Below are 17,226 nucleotides of genomic sequence, written 5' to 3'. Positions count from 1 at the left end.
GCCTCACACCAGCCCTGGCATTCGGGGTGCTCGGAGAGGCAGTGGCCAGTGTTCTCGGCACAGTCTGCGGAGGATACTGGCCCCGCCTGCTTCCATGGAGCTCTCCTTTGGTCTGTGAGACACTTCCATCTCTTGGTTCCTGGGGCTGAGCCATAATTGTGTGCTTTGTGGAGCTAAATTTGTGAGGCATGAAAAACTCATGGCCCAGATAGCCTTGGGAAAGCGGAGGAATCGGCTTCTGAGGCGGCTTATTCACACTAGGCTCTGGCTAAACTTTGCTTTCCTGAGGTTTGCAGTTGAATGTCTTCTAATGGAATCTGCAGCATTTCCTCCAGGGTCTGATTAAATAAACTTGACCAAGAAATATGACAGAGTTCAGAGGCTAACATTCAGTTATTCAGTAAGACCTGAGGGGTAAAGCTGTGAGCACTGCCAGGGTCAGTGGACTTGCATCATTCTTTGCACGCCCAGATGCTGGGGGCTTAAGGCGTGTACTCCTGCTGGAAGGATCCTCTCACCTGCCGGGACCCAGCGCTCACCCTGCTCCTGCCTTTCCTTGAAGCGCAAGAATTCAGGAAAGAGTTTTAATCACTCACTTGAGTGTAGCCTAGCTCTTGTTTCCTTACTGGAATGTGTGGGCAGGTGTGTACCTGCAGCACATCTGATTATAAATACAAAGCTTCGAGGTCTTTTTAAAATGTCAATGTATTTGTTGCCTCATTTATCATAGTTTTACGGTTTATGAACCAAATGTCACCGTAGCTTTTCAAGTTAGAAAAATACAATGGGTGCCTCCAGTGAGGCTGGCAGCAATTTCTTAATGTTTCTGTTTCTTCCACCAAACCTAAACTCCTGGCTGTCCAATTCCAGGCAGGTGATCCTGCAACATGACTGTCATTTACAGTCATTTTGTGTGCGGAGCAGCGCAGCCTTTGCTGCCCTCTCCCAAGGCTCCTGCTCCCTGTCCTCCGAGGGCAGGAGAGATGCAGGCCGAGCAGCACAGCCTTTGCTGCCCTCTCCCAAGGCTCCTGCTCCCTGTCCTCCGAGGGCAGGAGCGCTCATCCCTGTCTTTGCAGCGGCCTCGCGCGATGCAGGCCGACTTGGCTTCTTTGGCTTTCTTGGGCAACATATTCTCTGTTAAGTTTCCAAGAGCTTGGTATTCAAATGATACTTAGCAAAAACAATGTGCCTGTTTGGTCTTGATAGTCTACCTGCAGATTTTAACTTTTTGGCTGCACAATCCATGTGTTATAAAGGAAATGCAGTTTTGTTTTGTTTTTGTTTGTTTGTTTGTTTTTTGGTCTTGCTCTCAGTCTAGGCTGTTCACTGATCTGGGAGCCGGGCAGTGGTCTAGTCCAAGTCCGTGTCTAGCTGAATGGCAGCTGAAGTGTTTCTGGGGTTGAGACTTTAAGGAAGAGGGTGAAGGTCTCTCCAAGCCAGGGCCACTGTACCAGGTTCTGGCAGCAGGCTCCTGTTGGAGTTTCCCTTCTCCTTTCATTTCTTTGTTATTCCTGCATGTCAGTTGCTCTTGGAGCTCCGGTTTGCTAAAAACATGTGCAAATGCAGTGTTGCCTGCATCTGTGGAAATGTAAGACCCCCAAGTTCCTGCTTGTTACAGCAGCTTCTAGACAAAAGGTAGTGTTGAGGACTGTATCCTCAAGTGCAAACAGGTTCTGAAAGACGCCTCATGTTCCTGGCTCCACTGTCTCAAGCTGAAATTTCACAGTGAGATTGCCCAACTTCTGCTGTTCTTCGAGTCATCACCAGCCTTACATATATGCCTGTAAAAGAGGTTCGTGGCAGCCTGTCTGGGGCCACTTGTGGGCTGCATGGGGGTCTGGACCCTTGGCTTGGTTTGGGGACCCAATTGACAGGATCCCAAAGACCTGGATCTGGTGCTGTCTTGACAATCTGTGAAGCTAGGAGCCCCTCACGCCCCCTGGACTGTGCCACTGCCTACCCAGATCACAGGGGCAGCTCTGAAATTGGTGGTTCTGTGGCCCTGTGGGCATTGGAGAAGCTTCTGGCTGGCAGACCCCTCCTTTGAGGCTCTGCTCATCTGTCAGGAAGTTGGAAAAAAAAGAAAAAACAGCACCTTTGCCCCCATTCTGAGTACATTTAAGGCCCTAGCGCCCTGTGGGGTTCCCCGGGCTCATTGCACCCCAAGTCTACAGGTGTTCTGTGTTTGCCTGTGGCCCCACAGGGCAGGTGATTGGGAAGAACAGGCCCCACCCCCACTCAGGCTCTGCCTCTGAGCCACCAGGAAATTGGCTTTGCTGTTGCACCCCTCCAGGTGGCTGCCTTTAAGTGGTGTTAGGAGCACTGTTTCAAAGATCCCATAAAATACATGATATTCATATGTGGGAGTTTTCCCAAATTCACAGAAAAAGGGATTAAAAGAGCTGTTTATTTTGGTGCAAAAGAAATTGAAAACTATGCACAGTGGTACATCCTGACCCAGCAGCAAAGGTATTCATGAAATAGTAGTTATCACCATTATTATCAGCAACCATATTTCAGAAAAAATAGAAGTCTTACCTTTAAATGCAGTTAACAATAACAGCAAACTACATGTTCTATGATATTTGAATAGCTTCACAGTAATATTTATATTAATCTAGAGATTATTTTATGTTAATACAAAATTAGTCCATTTGAATTGTATAGTAACCATAAGCAATACATTATCTTAGTCTAGTAATTATAGTAATATTGAAATGTTACAGCATTTAGAATGCTAACAATGATATTAATATTGAATTATATATTAATAAAATGTGTTCATATAGATTATCTCTGCAATAGTGCTTTCATTTTGAACTTATTTTAATAATCACAATAATACTTGTTAAACAGGCCTAACAAATCCAAACCTTCAACATATTGTCAACCTTAAATTATGATTGCATACATTTAGAACCATTCAAACTGGGTTCATTATTTAGACTGAAATTCCCTGTTAAAGATCAGTTAACTGTTATTGAATATCTGCCATGCACTGCACTTATCAGATATTAAAATATTTTGTGTTCATTCTCCACACATCTCTATAAGGCAGTTTTCATAATTACTTTTACTTGAAGAGGCGAAAACTCAGTGTAGAAGGATTAATGAGCTTGCCCAGTAACAACCCGGGATTGGGTGACTGGACCAGAGTCTGAGAATTGGTTCTCTTGGTACAAATAGCATTTATTTACATGACCTCATTTGCATAATTTATTTAGAAAGCAAATGTGCCTTACATGTCTTCACTCCTTTTAGCACACATTCTACAGTCTTCTTAAAAAGGAGTTTTTGCCTTTCTATACCAACTCTCATGCTCATTAGCACAGTTGATTTTCGGGATGTTACGATCAGTTCCCTCTTGCCAGCCAGGAAAGGACCAATACAAGATTACTGGGAGCAGAGAAATAAACTCTGAGCACAAAACTTAATCCCGTTTTGGTTGGATGTTATAATATGTGACAAGAAGAAAGCTAGGAAATGCTGTGTTGTATAAGTAGTGTTGCTTCTTCAATTAGTGAAACTTAAAATTCCCTGGTAGGTTTAGCAAATGTGTCAACGAACAAAGCTAAAGACGGTGTCGGATATGCCAGAGAAAACTTACAAAAGAAACAGACTTAGTATTGCTAGCTCTATATTTCTTACTGAAATATCACACCAAGTGTAACACAGTTGGCCAAGAGCTGTGATTTAAGATACCAACAGGGAGGATATGGTAGATATTTATTGCCAAGATACAAAAGAAGCCAACCACAGAAGGTCCAGAGGGGCTAAGAAGAAACGACATTGCAATCAATACATGCTGTCCAGAGCGCTCGGGGAAGGTTAATCAGAGTTGATGCGACACACGGAAGTTTGTTTGTGCCTGATAATGGTGCTGCGGCCAAATTTAGGAGCAAGGAAAGACTACCAATTCTAAATAGGTTATGACATGCAAAACTGTTGGCACTGTTTTCCGTAGCACATTAGCACTGCAAAATGCTTTGGGGAGTGGCCTCTTGCCTCTTCGAGATCTGTTTCCACATGGGAAAGCAAGGTGGGGGACTTGAAATCTTGCAGTGGGAATGACCAAACCTGTTCCTCTGTGCATCCTGAGCAGGGCCAGGATCTGGGGGCGCTGCAGAAAATGCACCAACCAAAGCAGTGAGATTCACAGTGTGATATCCCAAGACCCCACATTCGAGACAGCTTCCCTGAGGCCCCCAGGGGCATTCTGCATCCTTGTAGGCAGCTGAATTGCCCTCCAAGCAGTGAGATTTGCGTTAGCTCAGTTTTGCAGAACCCCAACAGTATGATGAAGATTGTTTTGGGTTCACCTGACATTCATGTTTTTTAAAAGCAGGCGCTGCCCGTGACCTTGTAAACTTGGTCCTATATGACCTTGTAGACTTGGTCCCACAGCTCCTATTTGGAATTCAGAGTCAGGATCAGTATTTGGGATTTTCCAATAGGTGATTTATAACTATTATATTTTTTAAGAAATTAGAAAACAATTATAGTCTTCTTAATTGTGTGAGTTTTTAAAAGACACTATAGAAAATTTTTGCACTTTTATTTCAATAAATAATGTTATCTCGATTTTTGACAATGTTATGCTCCCCTAAATGCAAATAACCTAACTGTTAAAAGCAGATTTTTACAAGGCATCTTGTAAAGTATTTTCTGATCATTCTGATTTAGCTTTCTCTAGCTCATGGCATTTTGATTTCTGGGACAATAGTATCCATCTGTTAATTCCCAGCCCTGCCTGTGTTACGTCAGCTATTTTTCAGGCCCCGTGGACTCTATGTCCCTAGTGTTAGATTCATCGCTCCTCTTGCTAGGCTGCTGAAATGACCTGTAACACCACATGTAAGTTTTTTAGCACTAAAATATCTTCAAGAGAAATGCCGCCTCCTTACACTGATTGCTGCTTTTATTTAAAGGGGCCAAGTGACACCTCCTTTTGTCACAAAATAGAGGGCAGAGGTCTCCAAGAAGAGGCTAAGGTTGGACTGTAGAAAAGTGGCTTTGAAAGTGGTGCTGGCTGTTTTGTGGTTGTTAGTTCCGTTTGTGTTGTTTCGTGCTGTGTTCTCACTTTGCAATTCCTAGTCCTTCTGGGGTTGGCTAACTTTCATGGAGCTTTCAATTTTTAGTCAGTTTTCAATTCATTTGCTTACATTTGGTTGCTGTATTAGGTCTGTGCAATGGAAGGAAACCCAGTCTTCGCTGAATCTTGTGTTTTGGTTAAAGGGCCGCAGTTTTAGTTTGGTTCTAGAACTATTTCCAGTCTGCATTTGTTTGCGTTGGGTACCCCCAGGACTGCACTCACTCCAGACACTCGCTCAGGATGTTGCTGCTTGTAGGTGTGTCTGCACGGTTTCCTTACTTCAGTGACCCCTTTTGCCTTTCTGGTTTAGATACAACAGATTACATCCATTGATTATGAAAATATTTTATTATCGCTACAAGTCTGTTTTCTCAACTACAGTTTGATGAAACCCAGGAGAACGGTGCTGCAGCATCCAAGGCAGTAGAGCAGAGGCGCTGTGAGCATGCCCACATCCTCCCCCAGCACTCAGCTCACTCTGAATGAACAAGTAAACAAACCCCTGCAGAGGTCTCCTCCTAGCCAGAGGAGACCTGCTAATTGTGCCACCTGTAGTGTGGTCTTAATTTGACTCCCTTAAGGTCAGAAGAAGAGCATCTGTCACAGGTTCTCATCTCACTGATGTGCCTGAACTCAGGCATCTTTGAATCCAAGCATCTGTGTTCCTATCTACCATTTGTTTAATGAAAATTAAGCTGTTCCCTTTTAATGGGCTTCGGGCTCACCAGGGTGAAGGATGGAAACTTGAGAAGGGGTGCCCATGTCAGGGGCATGAGCCAGAATGGGCCAGGTCTAGTTGGTTCATTACATTGTTTCTTTCTCATATTTGTTTCTTAAGAATTATCTATTTATTTATTGTATTTTAAAATCCAATCTCCCTGCCAGAGAGAGAGAGAGAGAGAGAGAGAAAGAGAAATCTCCAATCTGCTGGCTAACTTTCCAGGTGGCCAGAAAGGTCAGAGCTGGCCTGGGCTGAAGCCAGGCGCCCTTGTGGATGGCAGAGCTCCAAGCATTCTGGCCATCTCCCATTGCTTTTGTGAGTCTGTTAGCAGGGCATTGGCTCTGCAGTGGAGCATCCAGGACACGAGCCAGTGCCCACATGGAATGCCAGCGGTGCAGGCAACGGCTCGACTCACTGCACCACAATGGCCCTGGTCACTGTGTTGTTTCTGCATGCTCCCGTTGGCTGTTGTTCACAATTTGTTTGGAGCATTTATTTACTTCTTAAAACATTAAACTACTTGAATTCAAATTATCATACATATTTATGAGATTTATTGTGACAGAGATGTCAACAGTATGTGTGCTGATCCAATCAGGGTCCCGTCATTAGCTGATGACAGCAGCCTGGAGCTCTTGTTTTGCTTAGAAGCAACAACATGGGTGGCTGTGACCCCCATCAGCCTGCTGTGCTGTGCAACTCTGGGACGTCCCTCCTGTGTCCTAGCCTAATCCAGTGCCCCTCCCTGTCACCCCTCCCCATCCCTGGTGATCAATGTTCTATGTTCCAATGGGGTTTTCTCAGCTTCCACACCTGAGGTAGAAGATACAGCATTTATCATTCTGTATATCTGGATTTTTTTTTTCTTTTAATAAGATGTCCTCCATGCTTTTTTGGGAACATCACAGGATTTCATTTTTTATGGCTGAATAATTCTCCATTGTGTATATATACCACATTTTAAAATCTGTTTTTAGCTATTTTACTTTTGCTTGAAAGGGAAGGAGGAGAGTGAGGGAGGGGAGCCGTGGGCAGGCCAGGAGCAACGGAAAAGTGAGCGTCAAATATGTCTGTTTCCATGTCTGTCTCCAGCAGGAAGTAATTGTTTTACCCAATGCCTGTTAGTATCCGTACATCTCTTACTGCAGCCCTGGGGTGATTCTGTGTCTTGGCTGGTGTGAACAGTGTTGCACAAAGCTTGGTGGAGCAGGCATCCCTTAGATGTGCTGATTGGCTGTCTTTTGGATATAAACCCAGCAGTCATGGAAAGTTCTCTCTCTGATGTTACAAGGTGTCTCCTTGCTGTTTCTTGTGCTTGTCCTTGCTTGCGTTCCCCCCAGCAGTGTGTAAGAGTTCCCACATCTCCACATCTTCTCCAGGATCTGTTACTTTCTGTCTTTGATAACAGCTGTTCTAACTCCAATGAGGTGAGCTCTCTTTGTGGCTTTTGTTTTCAAGCTTTATTCATTTTATTGGAAAGGCGGATTTCAGAGCGAAGGAAGGACAGAGATCTTCCATCCACCTGTTCATTCCCCAAATGGCTGCTATGTCCAGAGCTGCTGAGCTGATCTAAAGCCAGGCGCCAGGAGCTTCATCCCCAGATGTGGGTGCAGGGACTCAGCATTTTGGCCGTCCTCCAGTGCTGTCCCAGGCTACCTGCAGGGAGCTGGATGGGAAGTGGAGCAGCAGGACTAGAACTGGCGACATGGAATGTAGCCACCACCCCCTTGTGTGTGCAGGTGAAGGGACAGCCTGTTGAGCCTCGTGCTGTTCCTTCCTCTCCTGGTTTCTGCTTGGTGTCTCCCAGGTGGCTGGTAGAACTGAGCATCTCTTTCACATGTGTTTGTTGGGTGTTTGTATTTCATCTTTGGAGAAATATCTATTTGTGCTCTTTATTAACTGAGTTGTGTTATGGTCTAGAGATGTTTTGTTGTTACGTGCTGTGCGTATTAATCCTTTGTTAGGATTTCCTGAATCTGTAAAGGCCATCGTTTGATATTTGTTTGTCGTGTTTTATACAACTCAACTATAAAGCCACTAAATTCTGAGCTTTCTTCATTGGGAGGATTTTAGTTACTGCTTAATTCACATTGTTTATTACGATATATTTTCTGGATCTTCTATTTTTTAAAAAAGATTTATTTATTTTTGCTGGAAAGGCAGATATACAGGGAAGAGGAGAGACAGAGTGACCACAATGGCCAAGCTGAGCCAATCCGAAGCCAGGAGCTTCCTTCAGGTCTCCCACTTGTGTGCAGGGTCCCAAGGCTTTGATCTGTCCTTGACTGCTTTCCCAGGCCACAAGCAGGGAGCTGGATGGGAAGTGGGACTGCCAGGATTGAAACTGGCACCCATTTGGATCCCAGCACACGTAAGGTGAGGATGTCAGCCACTATGCTGCTGCACTGGGCTCCTGAATCTTCTTTAATCTTGGCAAGTAGTGTATGTTTAGAATTTTCTCAATTTCTTTTGAGTTTTCAAAAATTTTCAGCATGTAGTGATTCATTACAGCTCTTTAAAAGTGTTTGCATCGTTGTATTAGAATGTAATTTATTTCATGTTTTATCTCTGATTTTGTTTGCTGATGCCTTTTTTGTTAGTCTAGTGATAAAAAGTTCATTTATCCTTTAAAAAACAGCTTTTAATATCTTTCTCCTTTTGTAGTATTAAACTGCAGCTTTCCTGCTTTTGCTGTGATTTCTTGGTCTCTTGCTAATTTGGTGTTAGTTTTATTGCTGCCTTTGCTATGTCCTTGAGATGCATCGTTACATTGTTAGCTAGCTCATCTGAAATACTTCTGTTTCCACAAGGTATCCATTCATTGCCATGGGCTTCGCTATTTGTATTGCTTTTTCTGTGTCCCAGGTTTTGATATGCTTTATTTTAATATTCATTTCCCAAGCATTTTTGTGGATATTTAATTTGTATTTTTGAGATAACATATGTAGTTTACATTGTAGTCAAAAGCTTAATGTTGTGCCATATAAAGAGTTTAGTATATAAATGTAAAAAGATAGCTCAGCATGAAATATGCAAGGGATATCAACAACAATCAAAGGAAACAGTGTTCAACTTCATTTGTATAGGGCATATTTTTAACTATTCACCAGTTAAAGTTATAGGACAATATAGTTTTTAACCATTTGCTTAAATTTTTTTAGAACAAATTTCTAAAGAACTTTCAGAAAATGGCAGCAAAGCACAGCATCTGGAGCAAAACTGATACGCAGGCATTTCTTTTAATTTTTCAATGGAATATTGTTTATTCAATTTTGTTATATTTGCAAATTTTGTTATTCAGTTTTTATTTGTAAGCTTTGTGTTTTTCTTGTTGATTTCTAGTTTTATTGCTTTATAGTCTGAAAAGATATTTGGCATGAGTTTGTTTTCCTTTGCGCTCCCTGAGGCTTGACTTGTGGCCTGGTGTGTCTTGTCTCCTGGGTGACAGGGCCATGTGCTCACAGCGGCTGGGTGGAACAGTGTGCGCCTGTCTGTTAGAGCCATTGCGTTCGCGTGCCACTCCACACAGTTTTCATCTGGAGGGTGAGCCCATGGAAGGTGGGAAGACAGTGCCGTTCCCAGCTATCACTGCGTTGACATCTGTCTCTACATCTGATAATGCTGGCTTCCTGTATTTGGGACTCTATTGTAGAATGAACTCATATTTCCAAGTCTTATAAGTTCTTACTAAAAGGATCCTTTGATGTAGACTGAATGGCCTTCTGTGTCTCTAATTTATACTCTTTGATTTGAAGTACATTGTGTCTTGTGAAAGTAGCTCCTCCTGCTTGCTTTGGGTTCCCATTTGTGTGAAATGTCATTCTCCACTGCTTCTCTTTCAAGTTCCAGGGATCCTTACCTGTGAAGTGAGTTCCTTTTAGACAGCGTTTAAAAGAGACTTGGGCTTTGTTTTTATGTTTTGTTTGTCTTTATCCATGCGTCCAACCTCTGTGTTTTGACTAAAGAATTTAACCTATTTATAGTCAAGGTTAATTTGACACCTGAAAACTAACCCCATGTCATTTGGTCATTGTCTCTCAGTCTGTTATTTGCTTCCTTCTGTCTCCTAAATGATTTCCCTTTATTTTTTTGTAGGTTTTCTGTCAAGACAAAATTTGATTCTCTTTCTTTTCCGAATATCTGCCTTTTAGGGTGTTTTATATGGTTTCATGATGTCTTGTAACATTCAGGATTTCCTATAACATTGATCTGTTGGGGATATAGTCTGTTTTTAGTACTGATTTTCAAGTGCCATAGATTGGCTGTGGCATAAAAATAATTCAGACAGAAAAAATTGCAGAGAATTTTGTAGTTCATCGCACTGTGGTTGCTATCCATTTTGGCTCGTGCCAGACCATTGCTTCCTTTGGAGGAGGAATATAAATGTTTAATTGTATCAACAACATGTTTTAATTGGCATTTGCTTAAGATTTGCATTTCCCATTGTTTTCTATTGTTTCATCTATGTGCCGCCAGCGGTATTATTGAACATGTATAACTTCTGTTGTTAAAATAATTTACATACATACTCATTTTCAAAGCAACTTTCAATTTACTAAAGAAGCAACAGATGTTGGAGCATACCAGAAAAAATGTTTCCAAGCACCAACTATTTTTCGTAGCTGCCTTGATTACTTTTGTCCCAATGCTATCCCTTCTCTGCCAGAGCCTAGTTCACAAGTCTTCTGTGTGAAGAAAGAAGATAAGCAGCTATTGCTAAATTTTATTTTTATTAACATTTTTAGTGTCAGTACAAAAGTAGAATTGGAGGCCTTCAAAATTGTTCAGTAGGAAAAAATGCTGAAGCATTTTGAGCTGTGACCCAATGACTGTTGTTGTAAGGACAATTTTCTCCTCATTGTGTTCCCTGGTCCATCTTTCAGATTCTGCTCTGAAAGGCGACGTGGCAAGGCAGAGTCCTAAGGATGCAACAGACTGAGTCTGTGCCCCATGTTTATGTCATGTTAGCCATACTGCGCGAGAAGGTCATGCCCTGCACACTGTGGTTTGGCATATTGCTTCTGTCACGATGTGGGGCATGTTGCACATCTGTGCCCGCCAGTCTAATCCTGTGAAATTGCCCAGTTCGAGACTATTAGAAAGCGGTCCTCGAGGGAACCGTTGTCATCATGTGGGCGGCAGGAATGGCGGGGGCTGAGAAGGCAGGAAGCTGTGGAAGCCGCTTTCTAAAATTATTCTGGCTCAGCTCATGAAACCAGAGGCAGAGGAAATATAAGCTTCTAAAGCTGAAAAGAGGCAGAAACAGTGGGGCAAGCAGATGGCGGCCAGTCCTCCCGGAGAGCCCTGACACTTGCCAGACAGCGCTCTTTGTGCAGTTTATAGAGCTGGTCTCTTTCTCTTATCTTCTGCTTGGAAGTGTAATGATAAGGTCTCGATGTCTGAAAATGAAGAGGAGGAAAGAAACTCTACCAATCCCATATGTCATTTCTGAGAATTAAATTTTTTAGTGTTTAGTGCGAGATTCCATGATACTATCCACTTATGAATAGATGTATGCATATATGTGAAAAATGTTCCTGCCATCCTGTACTTTGCAGAATTTCCAGGCGTGCATCTGTGTATTCAGTCAAACAGAAATGATGAATATTTACAAGTGAAAAGAACTGCTTATGTGGCAAATGGGCACAGTAAAATTTCCTAGCCTCTCCACGAGGCTACTTTTCAGCTTATAAGAAAATATATAATTCTAATGGCTAGAAACCAAGAGGGAAGTTGTAAGTACCAATGGAACAACTAAAGGGGTGAAAAAACACTGAATCTGCCTGAAGAGAGATTGCTTGTGAACAGAAGGTCAAGGGCACACACAGGTATGCTTGTGAACAGAAGGTCAAGGGCACGCACAGGTATGCCAGGGGCTGGCCAAGTTGAGACAGCAGGAGGGGCTGCGCCTGAAGGCTTGTGCATGACAGCTGCAACCTGGAGGAGCTGTGGTTGACACCAGGTGCTGTAAGCAGCATCACTTGGGAACTATGGCTTTGCAAGATGCAAGTCCGGAATGCCAATGTCATTGGTCTGAAAGGCTTTAGATACGAGACTGAGGGCCACTCGGCCATCGGTGCTCCTTCAGGTAGTGTTGGCTCTGACATCATTGGAGCCATGCTTTCCGGTGTTAACAGTCTGTCTCTGTGGATGATTGAAAAAACATGTAAGCCATGTCACACTTTAAATTACCATTTTCTTACAGGGAAAAGTCCTGTGGGTTCTACTGTCAGGAAGAAGGGAGTATCTAATAGTGTATCTAAAGGAGTATCTAAGCTGCTTTGCCCTGTCATTACTTCAGCAGCCTCCTTCATCACAACTGACTCAACTTAGTAGGTGCTCCTAGGCTAATGTTCCTGAAAACACATTATAGAAACTTAAATTTAGTCCTGTGCAAAAGAGCTGTTTGGTTTAAAGCTTGCTAATATAAAAAATATTTAATGTTTTTTAAATCAGAGATAAGTCCTTTGATTTCTCAGTAACCAACAGCGGTAAGGCTAATGAATGAATGAACCTAGTTATTAAGTTCCTGGATTATTTATTTTAGAAAAGCAGTGACAGTTTAGTGGAATAATGCCAGCATCTCTTTGAATGCAGTGATTGTTGTGCGTTCTGTTGTCTTGGCATACCTTTGGTTCCTTAGTGCAGTCTTCGACATTGAAGCGTGTTTGTGGTCAGGATTTTCTTTCCGAGATTCCAGACTCCCAGGAGAAGCATCCCCTGCTTCATATTTAACATATCTCCTCGTGCTATTTGCCTATGAACATTTCACTTCTTGTTTATATTCTTAAAGCATTTCAGAATCTTTCAAATTAGCTTCACAAGTCTGCTCCAAATGATACAATTTAGACCCCAAAACCACCATGCCTGCGTTCATGGTAGCTAAAAGTCATTCAGATTGATTCTGGTATTAGATTATACTTGGGAATGACCTTCCAAGCTCTTTGCAACTCCCCCACCCCCATTGGCAAGACTTGAGTATATATAACCAAGAAAGAGCACCTAATTAAAAATCAGAATTTAACTCTTTTAAAGTGACCTGATTCCAATGTTTGAGCTTGTCTTTGTAAATAATAATTTCAAACCTGATGCCTTTAGGCCCTTTTTAGGTCATCCTCCACGTATTCATGAAACATTTTCTTATTTCCCCTGGTTTGTCTAAGTGTGTTAATCTGAACCCCACCAGCTCAGACCCCCTGCTAACAAGCACAGTGAGAAAGGACCAGTGGCTGTGGGTACAGATGGGCAGAAAGGAGTCCAGTTGTATTACAGTGTTTGGCCTCAGTGACTTCCCTTGTAAGAGAAGGAATACCAAAGACCAAGGAAGGCATTTGCCTGGCTGAAGATGCCAAAGTACAGGCTCTGTGCAACATCAAGTCCACAAGGGGCTGTTTGGGTGGAAACTGAGGCTTGGGGAAATACATGCTCACTGGGACTTCTGGTAGACATGGAATCATCTGCCATTTGTACACCAAGATGTACTGGCACAAGATTGGCTGACGTCCTGGGATTTTCATGCAAATTGTCATGCAGTAATTTGCTTCTGGTCCTGATGGTGTCCTGTTACCATCACTAGGAAACCCTCAGGGTTCACTTTGTTCGGATTGGGTGATACGTCATGATTGCAGTGGTCTTAAACTGGAAATGTGAACACCTCTGAAGCATTGGGTTGATCCTGAATTTTGTAAACTGCAGTCTCAGGGCTGTCAACTACATGGCATCCCTGTGCGTGCCCTCCTGAGGGGGTGTGCAGCCTGACCTGGGGTGCCCACACCTGCTGCTCTCTTCTCTGGGGCTCCCCTGTTCTTGCTTGTCCATCATCAGTTGTCACGGAGGTCACAGCACAAGGACAAGAGCCTGGACAAGGGAAACCCTGTATCTTCTTCATAGTAAATGATTTGTTTTAAAAACCCTGACCAATCGCTACTGTATCTTCTTCCATATTTCTGTTTAAAAATTTGAACAGATTGCTTTTTAAAGAGATACTATCCGCTAGCACTTAGCAGAATTTTGCCTTTTGTTCTTTGTTGCTGCTCCCCTTGTAGGACAGGACCCTTAGGAGGTGTGATTGTGAAATGACTGAGTTTTTTGGCTTCCATTGTTTGAATTATATCTTAATTAAGTGACTTCCAAATTACAAGCTTGCTGCATTCATATTTATGAAACAGTGGCCTCGGAGTTGGCTCTCGAGGAATATAGAGTCAGGAAGAGCTAGCCCATGCCAAGCTGGCTGGTGTTCTTCTCCTGAGCTGTGGGGACATGTGGAAGGGACTGTCATGAGGCTCACACTCCTCAGTGGCAGGTACCCCCCTCTCACTCACCATTGAACCCGTAGCTCATTCTTGGTATGCCAGAACAGCTGCTCAGTCTGTGGTTTCTCGGTCACTGTGTGCAATGTGTATCAACATTCCAACTGTGAAAGAGCTGTCAGGGTCAAAGACACAGAATACCAAAGTCCCCTGACTGTCATAGTATTTGTAAGGAGACATCCAGGCAAGGCTTTTTTCAACTTGGTGAGTTGTGTTTTTATCTCTCATTTGTGCTTTTGGAGGCCTCTTCTCTGGTCTAAGGCAAAGATTCTTCAGGTTGCAGAGCCAGCAGTGCTGGCTGGCTGGGGGGGCAGTAAACAGAGAAGGGCTTTGTTCTGAGGTGAAGTCCTCCCTAGCAGGTTCACCCAAGCCGAGATGTAGAGGAGCTGAGTTGCCTGGTACATGGTGTGTACATGGTGGTACATGGAGCTGCCCTGTGAGGTGCCTGTCTGAATCAGAATACCTCTCTGCTAAGAGTCACAGCAGCTGTGCTCAGGGCTTGGCTGCTCGGCCTGCATGTTCTGGGGCAAAGAATGGAATCTCTTCTTCTAGAACAGATTGTCTGGTGCCAAGGCTCCCGGCGCAACAGGCTGAGTTTTGTGCAAAAAACAAAAACAAAAACAAAGAAAAAAGTTTAGTCATGCCTTAGGTGTAAATGATAGTTATAATCTTGTGTTCACTTAGATTTACGTATTCAAATTCTTTCAGAATATTATATTTATGATGAGAGTCAGTAAGACATTTGATTCCAGCAACACTGAGAGACTATTAGTTGTTTTAATACAGAAGCAGTGTTTGATAAAATTCAATACTTATTCATAATATGTTAAAAAAGAAAACCTTACAGAGATTAAATAAGCACTTGTTTGGCTTTATAAGGAGACCCATTAAAAATCCCACAGCAGATGTCCTCATACTTAGTGGTGAAAGGTTAGCAGCAGGCGAGTAAAAGCCAGGGACTCATGCCAGCCCCACTGGCATTCAGCATGGTGCTGGAAATCACAGCCAGTCAACAGGAAGACAGTGAGGTTGGAGCAGTATGGTCAAGTGTGGGAATAATTTATCTCGGGGATTCCTTCCATCTCTCTCACCTGCGTTTGAGGTCAGAAAAGATTAGTTAATTACTGGCCACTAAGTGAAGGACACTCTCCCTTGGCTGTCTTTAGTGGTTGGATGGTGCCATGCACAGCGCCTGCAGGTGACTATATCGCAGTACTTGCCTGTATGGATTCCAGACCCAGGCCCACTTGAACCGTAGTTGTTGATCTTTAATAGTGTATGAAGTGAGGAGCTGCTGCTGTTTTGATAAGGCTTTAGAATCCGTTGAGGAGAAATTAACAAAAGTCACACACCGGACTTAACGGATTTTCTGATGCATGGGCCATGTTTAAATTTTTCACTATTTCCAATAAGATAAAAATAAGTCGGAAAGTCGTTTACAGTATGGGATTCTCCATGTTTCAAGTGAGGTGTTTCCTACATGCCTGCAGTTGAGAAGTGCATGCAGTGTGCCAGAGAAGGCACATTCTAGCACGCATGTGTGCCTGCATTTGTGGGTTTGGAAATGCCATGTGTGAACTTCCAGTTACATGGCGTCTGTGACAGATACCTGCATCTTAATATGAAAAAGGTGTGTGCTTTAATGCTAAGGATGAGGGGAAACTTAGTACCATTCAAAATATGGAAGGCATCCATTGGGACAGTGACCATCTGTGAGTGCAAGTGCAGGTTAGGACAGTGTTCGCTCAGCTACTTCATCACCGAGTTATAGTTTGGAAAAGTACACTAACACTGCTTTCTGATCACATCAGCAGATAAAAATCCATAATGTTGAACAGTCATTCACCATTTATTGGCACGTTGTTTCACAGCAGACTTTAAGATAAACAGACTGTTCTGTGTCTTTTTCGCATTTGGTGCTTTGAAGTCAGTGGTTAAGTTTGACTTCTGACTTTGATGTGAATGTTCTGGGAGTTTGAACTGCAGTCACCTGTACAGTGGCAGGCAGGCTGAGGGTCAGGTACAGGGAGCAGGTGACCTGGGGATCTGACCCACTATGCAAACACCATCAGTGATGAACTTATAGTTAAGGCTTGCAGCTTGTTTTTATTTTTTGCAGACCCACAACTGAGTAGAGTGCATATCAACAAATTCTGCTAGGAATGGTATCCCATGCAATCAAGTTAGCGAGTTCTCCAGCGGTAAGGGCAATTCACTGCTGTGGGGCAGATCCTGTAAAGACCTCTGTGATGTAAGTCAGAAACTTCAAAGTTTGGGGTCGTATCGACGTTACCCATCTTCTGTTGAATCTTAAATCCTTAAGCCATCCTATCTACACCCCATTATTTTTTGACAGCTGCGTATTTTAAGTCTCTGGTTTTTCTGTGTTTGAGACTTTGACCTTGTCTTGAAACGGCTATGATTCTATGATTGCTCTCTAAGTTTCCTTTTATTTTTTTTAAAGAAGCCGTGATGTTTCACTATTAGGGAATGAGCAATGTCAGATTGGGTTTCCCACGATACCAAAATGCTGTCTTTGCCTTCCCTCTGCCAGGACGTTTATGTGTCTCTGCGGGTCACGTCAGCATCTCAGACTCCCAAGCCAGAGCACAGTGGTCACTGGTTGGCCAAAGCGTCAGTTACTTCATCCTCAGGTTACTAAGCACCAGTTCCTACTCCTTTCCTCCTGCAGTGTGTGGCTGCAGGAGCAGAGTGAAGGGCTTTCGATTGTCTGCCTGAACATCACATGCTGTTTCCACCTTGGAAGCCTGAGGGGTCCCGAGGCTGTAGCTCTCCATGTTGCCCATGGTGTAGACGCTCCTGCAGTAGTCAGGAGAGGTGAGTGGGTAGATGAACACAGCATGCCTGGAAAGCTGATGCTTCTGTTTTCTAAAGTGTGTCATAATTACAAAGTGCCTTTGGGAAATTTTCCTGGAGTCTTTAGTTTGAAAAATATAAATGTTTAAGATATTTAGGTCATTGTCCCTGTGTTCTGCCAGGAAATATCCATGAAGTAATGGGAATCTAATTAAGCAATCCAAGTTATTAAAAGAAAGTCATTTCAAGATCCTGATTTAAAAGAGTTTTAATTAATTTCCCACAGT

General features: G+C 43.0%; 1 protein-coding gene across 1 annotated transcript in view; it reads left to right on the top strand.

Annotated features, from left to right (window-relative positions):
- SEMA5A (semaphorin 5A) overlaps nt 1-17,226 on the top strand; it is a 199,674-nt gene that overhangs the window by 156,492 nt on the left and 25,956 nt on the right. The window lies entirely within an intron of this gene.

This window comes from Ochotona curzoniae, unplaced genomic scaffold, assembly GCF_017591425.1.
Source record: "Ochotona curzoniae isolate NIBS_2020 unplaced genomic scaffold, NIBS_Ocur_1.0 contig_2754, whole genome shotgun sequence".
In the NCBI taxonomy this organism is placed as follows: Eukaryota; Metazoa; Chordata; class Mammalia; order Lagomorpha; family Ochotonidae; genus Ochotona; species Ochotona curzoniae.
Note: the sequence above shows the minus strand (reverse complement) of the source record. Positions and strands in the feature narration are given on the sequence as shown.